Source organism: Mirounga leonina, unplaced genomic scaffold (genome assembly GCF_011800145.1).
Source record: "Mirounga leonina isolate KUSES-001 unplaced genomic scaffold, KU_Mleo_1.0 Mir_366, whole genome shotgun sequence".
Taxonomy (NCBI): Eukaryota; Metazoa; Chordata; class Mammalia; order Carnivora; family Phocidae; genus Mirounga; species Mirounga leonina.
In genome coordinates this window covers 25,545,454-25,562,059 of record NW_023270709.1, presented here as the reverse complement: position 1 = coordinate 25,562,059, position 16,606 = coordinate 25,545,454, and the positions used below count along the sequence as shown (strand labels likewise).

General features: G+C 43.1%; 1 protein-coding gene across 1 annotated transcript in view; it reads left to right on the top strand.

Annotated features, from left to right (window-relative positions):
• Window positions 1–25: 25 nt before the first annotated feature.
• Window positions 26–16,606, top strand: part of KIAA0319 (KIAA0319 ortholog) — a 96,800-nt gene continuing 80,219 nt past the window's right edge. Inside the window, exon 1 of the mRNA XM_034985780.1 lies at window positions 26–80. The gene's annotated coding sequence lies outside the window, so the exon portion shown is untranslated. The remainder of the gene's footprint in view (window positions 81–16,606) is intronic.

The window sequence follows — 16,606 nt, the reverse complement described above, 5'->3', positions numbered from 1 at the left end:
GCGGCGCGGCGGCCCCTCCCGTGAGGCGGCGGCGCGTGCGAGCGGCTGTGTGGGCGCGCCAGGCCGGCGGGCGCGGGCAGGTGAGGCTCGGCGCGCCGGGCGGTGCGAGGCGAGGGCGGCGGGGGCCAGGCCGCGCGGAAGGCGGGGTCCCGGCGCCCTGAGGCCGGGGGGGCAGTTCCCGCAGGCCCCGCGGGGCGCCGGGCAAGCGCCGTCCCCGGCTGCGGCGCGGCTGGGCGGCGTCCGCGCAGGGTGGGGTCTGTGCCCGGCCCCGGGAATCGCGCGCTTTAAACTGCGTTCAGTAGCAGTTACGTGAGATTTGCTGTCATCTCTGTCCCTCCCCGTCATCCGAAGCCTCAACCTCCCTTGCCCTCTGAACTTGCTCCACGGAATGGCTATTGATCCAGATACTGTTCATCAGGGGCGCCTGGGTGGCTCAGTCGGTGGACCCTTCGGCTCGGGTCATGATCCTGGGGTCCCGGATCGAGTCCCGCATCGGGCTCCCTGCTCGGCGGGGGGTCTGCTTCCCCCTCTGCCCTCTTCCCTCTCGTGCTCTCTGTCTCTCATTCTCTCTCTCTCAAATAAATAAAATCTTAAAAAAAAAATTGTCTGATGGGGCGCCTGGGTGGCTCAGTCGGTTGAGCGACTGCCTTCGGCTCAGGTCATGATCCTGGAGTCCCGGGATCGAGTCCCGCATCGGGCTCCCTGCTCGGCGGGGGGTCTGCTTCTCCCTCTGACCCTCCCCCCTCTCGTGCTCTCTGTCTCTCATTCTCTCTGTATCAAATAAATAAATAAAATCTTTAAAAAAAAAAGATACTATTAATCAAGAGCATCGGACTGACATTAGGAGAGTCCCCATTCTTTCCATCATCCTTTCTCTTAATTATATGGGAAGAGCAAAGAATATGATACACATACTCATGTCCATTTTTGTTGTTGGTTTCTTTATCCGAACTTTTTTTTTTTTTTAAGATTTTATTTATTTATTTGACAGAGAAAGACACAGCGAGACAGGGAAACAAGCAGGGGGAGTGGGCGAGGGAGAAGCAGGGGGAGTGGGTGAGGGAGAAGCAGGCCTCCCACAGAGCAGGGGGCCCGATGCGGGGCTGGATCCCAGGACCCTGGGACCATGACCTGAGCCGAAGGCAGACACTTAACGACTAAGCCACCCAGGCACCCCCCCCTTTTTTTTTTAGGATTTTATTTATTTATTTATTTATTTATTTATTTATTTATTTTTATTTTTTTTAAGATTTTATTTATTTATTTGAGACAGAGAGCACGAGAGGGAAGAGGGTCAGAGGGAGAAGCAGACCCCCCGCTGAGCAGGGAGCCCGATGCGGGACTTGATCCAGGGACTCCAGGATCATGACCTGAGCCGAAGGCAGTCGCTCAACCAACTGAGCCACCCAGGCGCCCTATCCGAACATTTTTGTTTGTGGGTTAAATGTTATTGGTTTAAACAGTGCTTACGTAAAAAAGTTGAATGATGTTTTTGGTAATAGAAAAAGCAAATTGTGGACAGCCCTCCTTCTCCAAAAACAAGGATTTCTGAGGTGAACCTTGGTATTTAGTCCTTTATTCCTGAAATGCATGTTCACTGTCTGAACACTTCAAACTGTTTGTGGTAAGAAGACCACAATCATGGAGACCACTGAAGTTACGGCAAATACAATATTTTATTCTGTTTTTATTATTTTAGATCACTTTTCATATAAACGAGGAAAACTGGAGATAATCAATTCAGTCACAGATGTAGGAGTCATAGAGAAAGATGAATTCCTCTGTAATTTGAGAAAGAGATGTGAACACATAGCAAGACTTTTTAGAACCACAGTAGACTAATCACACCTTGCCATGAGGGGCCTTAATTTTCTTTCAGCAAAACAAAAATAATTCAGCCAAAATCTTTACGTATTAAAAGTAGTCAAAAGAGAGCTTCAGTAACTTCTTAATGTAAAAGAATGGATTTGCTGTCAAATTTTCTTGACTTAATTTTTTTCTAGCCAAGCAGGGAAGACGCATTCTCTTTAAATAAATATGTAGAGCGAGGCACGACTCTTTCACGTTGGGGGACAGTTGATGTAGATTGCCAGGTCAGGTGGCCTGGGTTTGGTCGTGGACCCGCCACTTTATGGCTGTGTCACATTTGGCGAATTCCCTAATCCCTCTAAGCTTCAGTTTCTTTATCTGTAAAATGGGGGCAATAATAGGACCTACTTAATAGAATTCCTCTAAGAATTAAATAAAGTAGTACTGATAGGAGCACTTTGCTCACTGCCTGGCATGCAGTAACACATCAATAAAAGTTATTATCATTCTTGAAATAAGTTTTCTTTTTAGGAAGTATTTTCTGTCTTCAGAATAACTTGGCACTAGGAATTATTTTGATGTGACAAAAGCTTGTTCTGACTGTTATGATATCCATCATAAAATGCATAATTTTTCTTTGCAGTATTGTTATAACAACAAAACAACAGGGCTAAATACAATCACAATCTTAAAGGCATGTAATTCCAGATAAGTAATACCACAAGGAAGGAGGGAGTTTTGTTTTAGTAGGCCTAGAGTAATTAGTAGGTTCTTGTTCTGTTTGTTTTTTTTAAATCTGTATTTTTAGACACTATTCATGTGAATTCAATAGTGAGAAATTATTTTATTTCCGCTAAGCGGTAAAAAGGCTTAGGCCAAAATAACATCTACTTTTGCGTCATTTTTCAGAGTCTTTTAACAATGGATGCTTGAGTTTCAGAGCAAAGCTTCTTAAAGAAATAATACACAGGTAGATAAAGATACAGTGTTGGAGTTTTAGCTCTGTTCCCTCCAAATGACCTTGGTAGAATTATGTTAGCTGTTGGAAGGTTTTTCGATGTCCAACCAGCTGCACATTCTTTTCCGCAAGTTCAAAAAGAGCAAGGGATTCTAGTAAACATCTGTTTAATTTAAGCAGTATAGCTAGAGTAAGGGCGTAATTCAGACCTCAACACGAATTTTTAAAGATGGCGTTGTTCCATGCCATAATTTAAAGCACCAGAATTATGAGAATCAAGGGGAGATTAACAAATTGACTTCGGTGTTGCCACCCACAAATTTTATGTATTACATTTTGCAGTATGTTTCTTCATGAGGTGAGGAGGTTGTACCTTTCTAGGATGATGATGATCCTACTGTTCTAGGATTGTGACTATCAGCATACCTTACCATTTTTTTGGCTTTTGTCATTAAACCGAAGTAGACGATGTATAACCGCACTGTCTTCTGATCAATAGAACGTACTTGTCTTTCTTTAAAATTTTTTCAGAACAGCTTCTGAAGATGTCTTACCTTTAAAAGAACTATTATCTTTATCATCTCTCTCAAGTGTATTTGTATTTATCAGGAGGTTGAAATATTTTGTTAGTTCAGTATCTTCAACCTCCTTGTCCTAAAGCTACAAAACCTCCAAATTCTAGATGTCACATGCCTCACGTTTTGTTGGAGTAAAAGACCTCTCTCGTTATAGGACTGAGATCCCCAGTCCCTGTCATATGTGTTTATGCGTCTCTGCTGACTAGCTAGTCTTCCCCCTCTTGCATTGGGCTTTTCTATCCACTTATGCTGAACCCGCTCTTCCCAAATCTGAAGAAACTTTTTGACCTTATTATCCTAGTCTTCTTCCACTCAGTTGACCATTCTCCCCTTTTTTTTTTTAAGATTCATTTATTTATTTTAGAGAAAGAGACAGATTTTGCATTGCTTCTGCCTAGAAGTTTATCCGTGTGTTAATAAAAAAGATTTGTTGTTGTTGTATATGCATATACTCCAGTTAGCCTGGATATGGAAAGTCCTGGGAAGGTCCTTTCCAACAGCTAACGTAGTTCTACCAAGGTCATTTGGAAGGGAACAGAGCTAAAACTCCCAACACAGAGTCCCTGTGAAGAGGCATGCCCGGGCAGTCCTGGTTGCTTTACATCTCACCATGGGATGCTTCTGCTTTCTTCTGGCCCCTGTTCATTGGTCTCTCTGGTGGTGTCTGTGAGGCTCTCCGTAGTATTTCATGATGTCAGTGGATGTCCACCGTCTTTCTTGCTGTAACAGTTTGCTATTGTTGCAGGACAAAATGCCACAAACTCAGGGGCTTAAAACAACATCCATGTATTAGCATGAATGAGGGTCTCCCTAGACCCACATCAGCTTATCTGCTGAGCGCCTTCTCCTCTGGAGGCTGTGGGGACGACTGTGCTCCCAGCTCATTCAGGCTCTTGGCAGAAGCCCATGCCTTGCACCTCTAGGACCGAGAGCCCTCTTCCCTGACAGCTGTCCCAGCCCTGGCTCTCAGCTCCTAGAGGCAGCTCTCAGGTTCTTTCCAGATCGCTCCCTTCATCATCAGGCCCAGCAACAGAATGTTTCTGTCATGCTCCGTATCTTCTCTCTGACTTCCCTTTCTGTTAGCAGAGGGAGAGAACTCTTTTAAAGGGCTCTGATGATAGGTTCGGATTATTCCGACAGTCTCCCTGTCTTCGAGCCAACTGATTAGTAACCTTCATTATATCTGCAAAATTATCTTTGCCAGGAATCCTAACATAATCACGGGAGCAGCGCCCCTGGATGAGTGTCACGAGGCCGCCTTAGAATTTGCCTGTCACCCTTGCTGATTACAATTCGTCTACCTGACTATTTTCCTGACTGCACGCAGGGCCACAGTCAACCTTGTGCCTTAGTCTTTGCTGTGATGCTCCTTCTTTGGTTTTGGCAGGTCTGGTAAGATTACTTGTACATCTTTTTATCATCCTTTGTGGATTACCACTTCTCTAGAGCACGGACTGTCCCCCAGAAAAAGAGACTGCCGCAGATAAAACAAGACCGCGTGTTCTAGAACTCACGTGGCTTGTAGCAGTGTGTATTACGGGGAGTGTGCGTGTGTTGTGTCCTGCCTGGCCATTCCTCTGTTGGAAGGAGGGTCCCCATGCTGGTCGGCCAGGCCAGTCCCCGGCAAACCCGCCTTGTTTCTGTATTCCCAGCATTTAGCGCCGAGTTCATTCAGAACAGGTGTTAAATTAATGCCGTTGGGAGAACACTTTTGAATTCCGTGGAACTTGAATACTTTTGAATATTTTGAATATTTTGCCTTGTCTTTCATAGTGTCTAATTCCTTAACTGTCCCAACTTACTTTTTTGCCCCTGCATTTGAAACCAGATTGTTTTCCCTCCTTCTCCTTCATTTTTTTTTCACTATTGGCATTAATTATTTTGTTAGTCTTTTGAACATTCTGGTAAATCTTCCTCCTCATGAGTAACATATAGTTGTCATGATAGTATTTATTATGTCATAATTGCCATCCCATTGTTTTTGGGTTGTTTTTTTGTTTTGTTTTGGGTTTTTTTGTTTGTTTGGGGTTATTTTTTTTTTTGCTCCTAGTTTGTTATAGAGTAAGCCATAATGAAATGTCATTTTAGTTCTTATATTTTAGATAGTTTTTGTTCTATAATGAGTATTAGAATCTACCTTTGCTTTTTCTTCTAATTCCCCAAATATCCTTATATAGTTTTGCCTCTTTATTTTTTTTTACAAATGAATCCTATTAAGTACTTGACAGCATTCTGCTGAGTTTTAATTCATACTCCGTTTCTTTGTGAACCTCACGCCCTGTCGTCTTTCAACCACGTCTCATCCCCACTTACTCATCTCTTTGGTCATGTCTCTCAGTACGGTCTTTGTAATTGTGTTGAAAAAGAGACTGAGCCTTGCACATCTTTGTCATGCTTCGGGCCACGCCTGGGAACAGGCTCTCAGCATTCGTGCCTGTCAAGCTGTGTATTTGTCTGCTGCGCAGGGATGCACCTACTTCTAAGAAGTTTGCTAGTCGGTCGTCACCGGCCTGGTCATACTAACCCTAATGTCTGTGTTTCTTTCATTAATGCGGTGGATTTGATGACGAGGAAACATCTCACCATTTCACCGGATTCTTAGAAAGCCAACAAATGGGGGCTGGGGGTCGGTCCTTTTTCTCGGCCTGTATTTTCTCCCCCTTGTTCCCTGATCTGCCCTTGGGGGCCCCACAGAATCTGCTCACTCCCCATTCCACAGCACTGCCCTTCCTGTGTTTAAAACCCAACACTGGCTGGATTGTGTTTCCCTTAAATCTGATCTCCTAATAGGGCGTCATTTTACACTGTACTTGTAAGGCATTACCTCTGTTGCCAGTGAAGTCCTGGGGAATCCTCTGTGTTGACTGGCACAGATTTCCTAGAACTTACTTTACTTTATCAGCTTCCAGGGGAGAAAGTTAGAGCGTAGGATATGGTGCTGAAACATTGCCAAGTTTTTACGTTCTTGGCTCGGCCCCTAGTTGCACATGCTGTCTAGATCTCCTTCCATCTCCTTCATTTGCCGGCGAGGATGTTCCCTACCTGTTGAAAACTTCGAAGCTCATTTTGGAGAAATTGGAAACTGACTCCTGAGTGGTGAGCCACGGAACTTCGGCCACTTCAGACAGAATACTCTGCGCACCTGTTGAGGATCACAATCTCTTACCTCTCAGATTGTTATGGGGAGGCTCAGATGATATGAAGTATGTAAAATTACCTTGTGAATATAAGCACTATTATGAATGGCTGTTATATTGATGATGGTGATGATAAATATTACAAACCATTTATTTCCTTGTTGTTAGAAGGATAGATTAAGGGGCACCTGGGTGGCTCAGACGGCTGAGCGTCTGCCTTCGGCTCAGGTCATGATCCTAGGGTCCTGGGATCGAGCCCCGCATCGGGCTCCTGGCTCAGCGGGGAGCCTGCTTCTCCCTCTGCCTCTCTCCCTGCTCATGCTCTCTCTCTCTCTGTATCTCTGTGTCTCAAATGAATAAATAAAATCTTTAAAAAAAAAATTAGGATAGATTAATAGCTGACAATATTCTACTTTTTTTCCCTTTGCTACCATAGGGAATAAGTGAACAAATTATTTACTTAATGCCAAGAAGTTAAATTCTAAAGGAAAACTTTATTTGGCTAGCTGATCATAGGCCTGCTGATAAATAGAATTGAAAGACTGAACAGTCTCCAAATTGATGAATGGCTTGCCAGATTCAGAAGTTTAGTAACAAAGAGAAGGAAAAATTCTTCTTTACCCTTCAAGATCTTCCAGCTAGACTAAAAATTAAATTGACAAGAAAAATTAAACTGACAAGAGACAGATTAACAGGAGGAAAAAAAATCCAAGTTTTATTACATGTGTACATGGAGGCCCAATGATGAAACTGAGACCTAAAGAAATGACCAAGGCAGGCAGTTTTTATACATTTTAGACAAAGAGACAATAAATCTTTGAGAAATGGATAGGACAAAGAAAACTTAACTTTGGAAGCTTTGATTAGTGAGGAATTCTAAACAGAATTTGGGCTGGGGTGGTAAATTAGTAAACAGTAACAAGAGGTGTTTATGCAGTCTTCTAGGCTCTAAACTGCCCATCTCTGGTGCTAAGGATGTCTCCTCACCTCTTGGTACAGGGAGGGTGCCTTTCACACGGGAGATGGAGAAAGGTCTGCGTGTCCTGGTTGTGCAGGCTGTCTTTTAAGTAGCTTTTATTCAGGATAATCAATATGACAGAGTGGCACATTTGGGGGCAGCCCATCCTTGGGCCCTACAGTAATCACCAGCTGTGTTCAGAATTTGACACAAAGCGGATTCGCTTTCATTGACACACCAAGCTCTGAGCCCCGGGACCTGGCTATCACCTAGCACTGATGGGGCTTCCCTGCCCACTCGCCAGCCTGCCCTTGCCAGGTGTTCGAGAGGTGCTAATTTAATTATTATAGCACGGGACAAAGCATTTACTTAGGTAGCAGTGATGACCCCATTAGGTAAGAATTGAATTTAGGGAGAAATAAAAGTGCTGAGCCAATTGAAAACTGAGCTATTCCCATCATTAGGGAGATTATTTAAAGCCCCATGATGTACACTCAAGGTTTTACCTGCTCTAGTTTTTCTTCTAAATATAGGAGCAGTGTCTCCAGGAATATAAAAGTGGCGTTGTTTACGGTGTGAGGGCCGAGAGGCAGTGTCTTAATTTTGCAGCAGTTTAGAAAAGATGGTAAAATATTTACTCTAGCAGTTGACCGATCGATGCACAAATAAATTTAAGTGTAACTGTCTTTTTAGCTTTCTTCCTCCCAGCATATACCCTATCTCTAAATGTTGTCTATGTGTCCTTTGAACTGTTCTTTTACCTGCTTTATCCAGTCACGCCCCAAATGAGCAGGAAATCGCCAAGTTCCTTTCTAGCTCTGCTGTTTATTTGACTCCTTGAATCCGAGATGTTTAGATGATGTACCCCTGGCCCACCGTCACCCCTGAGGTCGAAGGCTGCCTCCACAGACAGTTTTTGTCATAGTGACCGCGAAGTCCTGGAGGAGGCATCGTAGAAAGAAGAGAACATCCTGGGCAGCCTCAGTGGCTAAGTGGAAATAGAAACGCAGCCCTGTGTTGTTTGAGCTTGCTAGTTCTGAAAAGCAGGAGTTTGCCGCCTTAGCTTTGTTAGTCAGTAAACCGCACAAGGGACAAGCGATTGGTACAGCCTGAGCCTGCAGGAAGATGCTGGTCAGCAGATGCACGCGGGTCTCTAAGATGAGGCCCCTTGGCGCAGTTTTCCTTTCCCTCAGGCAGGAGACCTGCGACTGGCTTTTTTTCTGAGCCTGCAGAAGCATTTCACTCCAGCATTATCTATATAAGTAAAAAATCAGAAACAATGTTAATTGTTGAACAGTAAGGAGATGGTGAAGTAAATTATAATAATCACCTCAGTGGAACCGTTGCAAAATAACAAAAAAAGAATAGTTATGCAGAATGTAACAACGAAGAGTCATTTTTCTGACGGACGAGTAAGTGAAAATAAGAACTGTATTAACTTCAGATGATAGTTTTGGTAACGTAAATGTACACATATTGAATAAATGGAAGGAGAACCTAAAAGAAGAAAATAGTCATTCGTTAGTATGATTTGATTATAACTTTTTCAGTGTACATTTTTTTTTTTAAGATTTTATTTATTTATTCGAGACAGAATGAGAGACAGAGAGCATGAGAGGGAGGAGGGTCAGAGGGAGAAGCAGACTCCCCGCCGAACAGGGAGCCCGATGCGGAACTCGATCCCGGGACTCCAGGATCATGACCTGAGCCGAAGGCAGTTGCTTAACCGACTGAGCCACCCAGGCGCCCTCAGTGTACATTTTTGTTATGCTGTTTAAAGGCTCCGTCCGGGGAGAGCTCACGGACACACATACAACCAAGAAAAGCCAGTTCTAGGGTATACCTCTTTGGGGTTTTGCAGTATGTAATTTTTAAAAATCATACTTATCCCCTGGATCAAAAATTTTATTTTTATTATTATTTTTTTTTGGTTTTTATTTTTTTGAGTGCATTGGACTTCTATTATTATTATTATTTTAAAGATTTTATTTATTTATTTGACAGAAACAACGAGAGAGGGAACACAAGCAGGGGGAGTGGGAGAGGGAGAAGCAGGCTTCCCACAGAGCAGGGAGCCCGATACTGGGCTCGATCCCAGGACCCTGGGATCATGACCTGAGCCGAAGGCAGACGCTTAACTGAGCAACCCAGGCGCCCCTGGATCAAAATTTTAGCTCAGGGACAAAGGATCCATGTTCTGGAACAGATGTTTCACATGTTCCGAGCTCCTTTGTCATGGATGCCACCTTGGTTGTCAGTTGGCCTGCAGAGATGAAAGAAAACCCCTAGTATCCGATGGCCAGAATTACTCTTTCTTCTCACCGTAAGATATTTGGCTTTTTTCCCCCCCTACACCTGGAAAATGCTCTCTGTTCTTGGTACTCCATGGGTTAGGATAAGGGGGCAAATTCCAGAAAGCCCATCTTTTGAAAAGTACAAAGGATGGTGTTCCGGGTTGGACTGTCTCCCGCCCCCCTCCCCCCACCCCCCACCCAAAGATAGGGTGAAGTCCTAACCTCTCTACCTGTGGAATGCGACCTTATTTGGAAACAGAGCCTTTGCAGATGTCATCGAGTTAAGACGAGGTCAGCAATGTGGGCCGTAATCCATAGGACTGATGGGCTTGTAAGAAGAGGGAGGTGTGGACGTAGAGGCACACGGGGAGGACACCACGGGACAGCAGAGGCAGAGCCAGAGGGCTGTCTCCACAAGCCGAGGGATGGGAGGGACTGCCAGCCAGCACCTGGAAGGGCTGTGCCCAGGCTCCGAGGGAGCACGGCCCCACTGACACCTCGATCGTGGACTTCTGTCCTCTAGAACTGTGACAGGATGGATTTCTCTTGCTTTAAGGCACCTAGTTTATTGGACTTTGTTATAGCAGCCCAGGAAACGAACACAGACAGTAAAATGCAAGGATCATATCAAATAAATACGTACTTTGATGAGTACCTAATGGGGACATGGGGAATGCATTTTGGACCTTGTCCAGGCTTTTAATAACAACCTGCAGGATGATTTTATGTTTCATGACTTTTGTATGAATCAAATACGACGTATTGAAATTAAAGCAATTTAAAGAAGAGAACTTCGAGGCTAGGAGACAGGAAAACAGAGGGTTACTTTGAAAAATTATTGCATTGAAAGTAAAAAAATAAAAAGTGAAAATACATGACAGTTCCAACCAGTGCTTCCTCTAGAACAATTTAGACTTTATAAAGGCAAAACTCCACTGACTTATTTACATATTTTCATTGCTTATGTTCTACAGTCGTTGCTGATGCTGTCTAGCACTACATGTTTTTTTCCCACTCTTCTGGTGAACTTTTATGCTGTTATTTGTAGTCTTTAATACTTTTTGAATAATGAATATAAATGACCCACACAATTAAATGTTCCTCTTCCAGATCATTTGTGGGTATTAACTAATAGTTTTTCAGATAATTTTATGTAAATTTTTTAAAATTTGACACAGAGAGCACAAGCTGGGGGAGAGACAGAGGGAGAGGGAGAAGCAGATTCCCTGCTGAGCAGGGAGCCCAATGCGGGGCTCGATCCCAGGACCCTGGGATCATGACCTGAGCCGAAGGCAGACGCTTAACGACTGAGCCACCCAGGCGCCCCATCTGGTTGGTTTCTTAATTCTGCCAGGGCCATGGCTCATGACTTAGGAAGGCTCTTTGCTGTGGACCCCTCCCTGTATCATTCATTCCTTCATCCTGATCTGTTTAGGAAGGAAGGAAGGCAGGAGGGAAAGTGGGAGGGAAATAAATATGTTCACCCAGACCTGACCACCCTCCCTCCCAATTTATTCTCACTGTGGTTCCATCCATGGCTATGACTGAGCTCTAAATCCTCAGCAGAAATTTTGAGCAGGAAATCACTACCCCCAGCTGTCAGTGATCTCTCATGGTGCCTTTCTCCACCGCATACAGAGGGTATCTTGTCACACAGCCTGTCATGCTTATAGCATTTTTTCTCTCTGACACCATCCCAACAATAGCCAACTAAAAAGAAGAGAAAGTCCTCTTTTGTCACTAAAGATATGTTACTGTTATCATTATAGAAAATTTAGAGCAGAAAAGTAGAAGGAAGAGAAAAACAGTCGAGTTCGGCTCGCCTGTCCTACTCTTTGAAAGACCACACTTAGGAATTGGTCGTTGCTTCCTTTCTGAAGTGCTCATGAATGATCTGTTCAGTGTCTCACTCTACAGTGTCCTGGAGGTTGGCATCCAGATCTCAATCTGCAATTTCTAGAAATCCCCTTTATTGCCTTCCTGAAAATCAGAACTCATATCTTAGAAGCCTCCTAGAACCTCTTTTTTTTCCTCCTAGAACCTTTCTTTGTCTCTATAATTCTGCATGATTTACCAAGACTAATTGCACAGTCAAACCTGCAAACTCTTTATGTATCTCGGGACACACTTTATCTGGGCCTCCCACTGGAATATAAGCTCCTCAAGAGAAGAACCTAGAATACTGCCTTGCATATGTAGGTGCTCAATACACTTAAAATTTTTATTTTTTTTAGAGATCGTATTTATTTATTTGACAGAAAGAGAGCACAAGCATGGGAGAGTGGCAGAGGGAGAGGGAGAAGCAGGCTCTCTGCTGAGCTGGGACCCTGACTCTGCGGTCCCAGGCCACCCGGATCATGACCTGAGCCAACAGCGGACACTTAACTGACTGAGCCACCCGGTGCCCCCAATGCACTTTCTTTTAAATAACAGCTGTATTGAGATATAATTTACATACCACAAAATTCAGTCTTTTATATAATTAAGTAGTTTTTAGTATATTCACAGATATACACACCTCACCCTATCTAATTTCAGAAATCTTCTTCACCTCATACCCATTAAGCAGTCCTTCCTGTCAGTCCCTGGCACCACTAATTTACTCTCTATTTTTATGGATTCGCCTATTCTGGACACTTCATATAAATAGGATCATACAACATGTATGAGGCTTTTTTCACTTGACACAGTGTTGTTAGGATCATCCCTGTTGTAGTACGACCTCGTCTCTTCATTGCCAGCAACATTCCATTGTATGGATATACCGCTATAATCCACATTGTGTTTATCCATTCTTTTTTTAAGATTCTATTTGTCTAAGAGAGTGCGCCTGCGAGCAGGGGGAGGGGCAGACGGAGAGAGAGAGAGAATCTGGAGCAGACTCCATGCTGAGTGCAGAGCCCCACGTGGGACTCAAGTCTCATGACCCTGAGATCATGACCTAAGCCAAAACCAAGAGTCAGCTGCTGAACCGACTGAGTCACCCATGTACCCCTGTTTATCCATTCTTAAGTTGGTGCACATTTGGGTTATTTCTGCTTTCTGGCTACTGTGAACATTCCCGTACAGGTTTTTGTGTGGACATGTATTTCCAACTCCATACCTAGGAATGGAGTTAGTAACTCTGCTTAACCATTTGAGGAAGGGCCCAGACTGTTCTGAGACGCCGTACCATGTTAAATCCCTGCCAGCAATGTACAAGGCCTCCAATCTCTTCACATCTTCCAGACTTGTTTATTAGAGATACTTGATGATACCCATCTTGGTGGGTGTGAAAGGGTATCTCATTGTAATTTGGGTTTGCATTTCTCTAATGACTGATAATGTTGAGCATCTTTTCATGTGCTCTTTGGTCAATTGTGTATCTTCTTTGGAGATTGTCTATTCAGATCCTGCACACATTTTTTTTTTAACTGGGCTATTTGTCTTTTTATTGTCAAGTTGTAATTCTGAGTAGAAGTCCTTTATGAAATATATGGTCCGTAAATATTTCCTGCCATCTGTCAGTTGTGTGTTCATGTTCTCGATAGCATGGTTTGAAACACGAATGTTTAGAAGTTTAGTGAAGTCTATTTTGTCTAGTTTTCTTTTTGTTATATGTGCCTTTGGTGCCATACCTAAGAAACCGTTGCCTAATCCAAGATCACAAAGATACATATATCTCTTTTCCAAGAGTTTTATAGGTTTCACTTTTATAATTTTGGCCTTTGATTCATTTCAAGTTAATTTTTGTATGTGGTGTGAGGTAGGGGTCCAACTTCATTCTTTTGCTTGTGGCTATCCAGTTTTCCCAGCACTATTTATGGAAAAAACTATTCTTTCCTTTTTTTTTTTTTTTAAGCTTTTATTTATTTATTTGACAGAGAGAGACACAGCAAGAGAGGGAACACAAGCAGGGGGAACAGGAGAGGGAGAAGCAGGCTTCCTGCGGAGCGGGGAGCCCGATGCGGGGCTCGATCCCAGGACCCTGGGATCATGACCTGAGCCGAAGGCAGACGCTTAACCATCTGAGCCACCCAGGTGCCCCATACCTCTTTTTTTTTAAGTTTTTTTTTCTTTGGTAAGATTTTATCTATTTATTTGACAGAGAGAGACACAGCGAGAGAGGGAACACAAGCAGGGGGAGCGGGAGAGGGAGAAGCAGGCATCCTGCTGAGCATGTAGCCCGATGTGGGGCTCGATCCCAGGACCCTGGGATCATGACCTGAGCCAAAGGCAAAAGCTTAATGACTGAGCCATCTAGGTGCCCCAAAACTATTCTTTCCTTATTGAATTGTTCCACCTTTGTTGAATATTAGCTGACCAGAAATGTAAAGGTTTATTTCTGGATTTTCAATTCTATCCCATTAATCTATTTGTCTGTCTTTATGCCCATACGCCATATAGTCCTAATTACTGTAGCTTTGTAGTAAGTTTTGAAATTGGGAAGTGTGACTCCTTCAACCTTGTTCTTTTTTTCCCCCAGATTTTTGTGGCTATTCTGGGTACCTTGTATTTCTGTATGAATGTTATAATCAATTTCTGCAAAAAAGACAGTCATGATTTTGACAGGAATTGTGTTTGGGGAATATTGCTGTCTTAATCATGTTCAGTACTCCAAACCATAAAATAGGTTATCTTTCCATTCATTTAAGTCTTCTTTAATTTCTTTAATATACTTTGTAGTTTTCACTGTACAGATTTTACACTTTGTTAAATTTATTACCAAATATTCATTATATTCATTACATTCATTATGATGCTTCTTAATTTTATTTTTTCTTGTTCATTGCTATAGAAATACAGTTGAGTTATATATTGATCTTCTATCTTGCAGCCTTGCTGAACTCTAACTGTATTTTCATAGACCCGTTAGGATTTTCTGTATGTGACATTGTGTCATCTGCAAACAGAAATATTGTTATTTTTCTCTCTAATCTGTATGCTTTTATTTTACTTTCTTACTAATGTCCCGCCTAGAACCTCCAGTACAGTGTGGAATAGAAGTAGGGAGAGCAGACATCCCAATCTTGTTCCTGATCTTGGAGGAAAGGTCTTTCACCATTAAATATGATGTTAGTGATGAGTCTTCATAGATTCTGTTTATCAAGTTGAGGAATCAATAGATACCTGAGAATGAACAAATTTTTATATAATCATTTATATATTCTTTACACTTTTTGCTTTTTGGGTCTTGTTAATAAAGCTATTCCTAATCAGAGGTTATAAAGATATTTCTATTATATTTTCCTTTAATCTTAAAACTTTGTGTTTCACAGTTAGGTCTGTAATTCATCTAAGATTTATTTTGTATATGGTATGAGGTTGACATGGTAACTTCATCATTTCTCTGGAAAGCGCTATTTTTATTCTCATTCTCGGTGGACAATTTGATAGAGACGTAAAAGGAAAACAGGACTTGTTATAGGAGGCTGCACTGTTCAGGTCTCAAGGCTGAGCGCAAATTTGAGTAGGTCAGGACCAGGTGGCAAACCCCCACCGGTTCACTGTTCCTTCCACGTTGAGGGAAATCAGGAGGGGGCCACGGCTTCACTTCCAACTTCCAAATCTCACTTGAGTGTATCTCAGTGGTTCTAAACTGCATTCAGAATCCTACGTGCAAGGACGTCTGGGCAACATAATTTTTACATTTCCATCTCTACTCTGGGAAGGGATATATGAAGCTGTGCAGATGGATTCTGAGTGACAGGGTTTTTCCATTTATCTTCTAAGGGTCATCTTCCGTTTTCCTTTTGACCGTTTCGCCTTCTGCATTGCACTGTTTCTCATAGATCAGGTCATTCATCTTTTTGTCTCAGATTCCCCTTTTCTTCCATCTGTTCAAATGTCCTGCCTGCCTTCTCCCTCTCTTTGTATTTTTTATTTTTTACTGGGAACATTAGAAAGGGGAAATAGACCTATGTGCAGTCTGCCATCTTGAACTAGAAAGTTTTCTTTTCATTCGTAGCTTGCCAAAGTTCTACTAATGAAGCTGATTCCCCCCGGAAAGATTAGTGTGTATGATTTTCTGCCTGTGTGCCGTCTCTGGACAGTCCTCAGAATAATGGTGGTCCTTGCCGCCAGGATCTGCCTCTGTATAGAGATCAGACACGTTGAACAGCAAGGATGGAACCATGCCTCTGTTCATTCCAACCATGAACCCCTGGGTATTTGGTCTGTTACTGCAGCAGCCTGGTTCTCTCAAGCTTGGATGATAACAGAGGCGGTGCTAAGTGGTGGCTGTGATTAGAGAACCTAAGACAAGTACCCGTGCCCCACAGGTCTCCCATACCTCCTCTGTCTGCAAGGGGCTCCTTTGGTGCCCAGGAATCTCCTTACGAAATTGCTAGCATCCTCACAAAGAGTAAGACCTTAGGGCTTCCATACTGGTCGTGGCCAATGCCTTTCCTGGAAGCTTGGGTTTATAGAAACCTAAAGGAAACCTAAAGAAAAGGAGTCGCGGGAGGGACTGCGGAGGACCTGAGTGAGACCCCCTAGGAGGAGAGGTGAGCGTAGCTAGGTGTTTCTCAGCATCCGGTGTGTCAGCTCTGGCTGATACATTGCTTCCGTTTCTTGCTGTGAAATGAAATACCAGAGAGATTTGGCAGTAGGCAGTAAGTCGTCTGCACAGGCGTAAGGCTAGGAGGTTCTGAGGGATAGGTTGAGGATAGGAAAAGCAAAACACAATTCTGGATGGTCAGCATTTCCTTCAGGGTAAAATTGAACAGGCTCGCCTCTTTGGAAGCTTCCTAGCTAAGATGAAAACTAACCAGTCTTGTGGCTTTAACACCAGCTATATGGTCATGATTCTCCAGCTCCTCTCTCCTCTGAGCTTGGGCATCTTTCTCTTTCTTTCTTTCTTTCTTTCTTTCTTTCTTTCTTTCTTTCTTTCT